We start from the raw sequence: 2,330 nt of genomic DNA, 5'->3' as shown, positions 1-2,330 counted from the left end.
GCTCCCCGGCAACGGCGCCAGAAAATAGTCTTGATGACCCACAAGTATAGGGGATCGCAACAGTCTTCGAGGGAAGTATTACCCAATTTATTGATTCGACACAAGGGGAGACAAAGAATAATCGAAAGCCTTAACAGCGGAGTTGTCAATTCAGCTGCACCTGGAAACAGACTTGCTCGCAAGAGTTTATCAGTAGTAACGGTTTTATAGCGATAGCGATAGTGAAATAACGACAGCAGAGTAACAAAGACAGCGGTAGTGATTTTAGTAAACAGCAGGATTAAAATACTGTAGGCACGGGGACGGATGATGGGCGTTGCATGGATGAGAGAAACTCATGTAACAATCATAGCAGGGCATTTGCAGATAATAATAAAACGGTATCCAAGTACTAATCAATCAATAGGCATGTGTTCCAATTATAGTCGTACGTGCTCGCAATGAGAAACTTGCACAACATCTTTTGTCCTACCAGCCGGTGGCAGCCGGGCCTCAAGGGAAACTCTCTTGGATATTAAGGTACTCCTTTTAATAGAGTACCGGAGCAAAGCATTAACACTCCGTGAACACATGTGATCCTCACATCGCTACCATTCCCTCCGGTTGTCCCGATTTCGTCACTTCGGGGCCATTGGTTCCGGACAGCGACATGTGTATACAACTTGCAGGTAAGATCATAAACAACGAATATCTTCATGAATCAATAACATGTTCAGATCTGAGATCATGGCACTCGGGCCCTAGTGACAAGCATTAAGCATAACAAGTTGCAACAATATCACAAAAGTACCATCTACGGACACTAGGCACTATGCCCTAACAATCTTATGCTATTACATGACCAATCTCATCCAATCCCTACCATCCCCTTCGGCCTACAGCGGGGGAATTACTCACACATGGATGGGGGAAACATTGCTGGTTGATGGAGAGGCGTTGGCGGTGATGGCGGTGATGATCTCCTCCAATTCCCCGTCCCGGCGGAGTGCCAGAACGGATACTTCTGGCTCCCGCGACGGAGTTTCGCGATGTGGCGGCGTTCTGGAGGGTTTCTGGCGACTTCCACTTCTCCCCGTGCGTTTTTAGATCGAGGCGAATAAGTAGTCCAAAGGAGGGCGTCGGAGGCCGGCCGAGGGGGCCACACCACATGGCCGCGCGGGCCCCCCCTGGGCCGCGCCGCCATATGGTGTGGGGCCCTCGGGCCTCCACTTCAATTGTCCTTCTGGCTCCGTCGATATTCGGGAAAATAGGCCCTTTCGTCAAAATCCCGAGGTTTTTCCCGAAAGTTGGATTTACGCACAAAAACGAGACACCAGAACAGTTCTGCCGAAAACAGCGTTAGTCCGTGTTAGTTGCATCCAAAATACACAAATTAGAGGCAAAACAATAACAAAAGTGTTCGGGAAAGTAGATACGTTTTGGACGTATCACCGGGGAGATCGAGACAAGCTGTAATGGGAGTCTCCACAATCCAATCTCTTTACTTTGTTTTTGTCTTGCTTTGTTTTACTTTACTTTATTTATTACTTTGTTTGCTGCACTTAATCAAAAACACAAAAAAATTAGTTGCTAGTTTTACTTTATTTACTGCCTTGTTCTCCATATTAAAAACACAAAAAAATTAGTTACTTGCATTTACTTTATTTAGTTTGCTTTATTTACTACTGCTAAAATGAATACTCCTGAGAACACTAAGTTGTGTGATTTCACTAGTTAGGCTTAATGGAAAACAACAAAAATATTAGAGATCTTTATAGTATTTATCTTGAGTTAGGACATGAGGTGTTTGAAGAGAAAATTAAAAAACCTATGGAACTTTATATGCATGATAATGCCAATGTTATTAGTATGAATTCTTTGAACACCATTGTTGCTAATGCTATGGAAGAATTTAAGCTTGGGGAAGCTGGTTTTGATGAGCATGATATTTTTAGTCCCCCAAGCATGGAGGAGAAAATTTACTTTGATGATACTTTACCTCCTATATATGATGATTACAATGATGACTATCATCCACCTACTATTGAGGAGAAAATTAATTATGATTATACTATGCCTCCTATATTTGATGATTATGGTGATAATGATAGCTACCTTGTTGAATTTGCTCCCACTACAATTAATAAGAATGACTATGCTTATGTGGAGAGTAATGATACTTTTATGCATGTGAATAAGAATGCTTTATGTGATAGTTATATTGTTGAGTTTGTTCATGATGCCACTGAAAGTTATTATGAGAGAGGGAAACATGGTTATATGCATCTTAATAATATTAAGTTTTCCCTCTATATGCTGAAAATTTGAAGTTACTTGTGTTTTATCTTCCT

Source organism: Lolium rigidum, chromosome 3, assembly GCF_022539505.1.
Source record: "Lolium rigidum isolate FL_2022 chromosome 3, APGP_CSIRO_Lrig_0.1, whole genome shotgun sequence".
NCBI classification, from domain to species: domain Eukaryota; kingdom Viridiplantae; phylum Streptophyta; class Magnoliopsida; order Poales; family Poaceae; genus Lolium; species Lolium rigidum.
Note: the sequence above shows the minus strand (reverse complement) of the source record.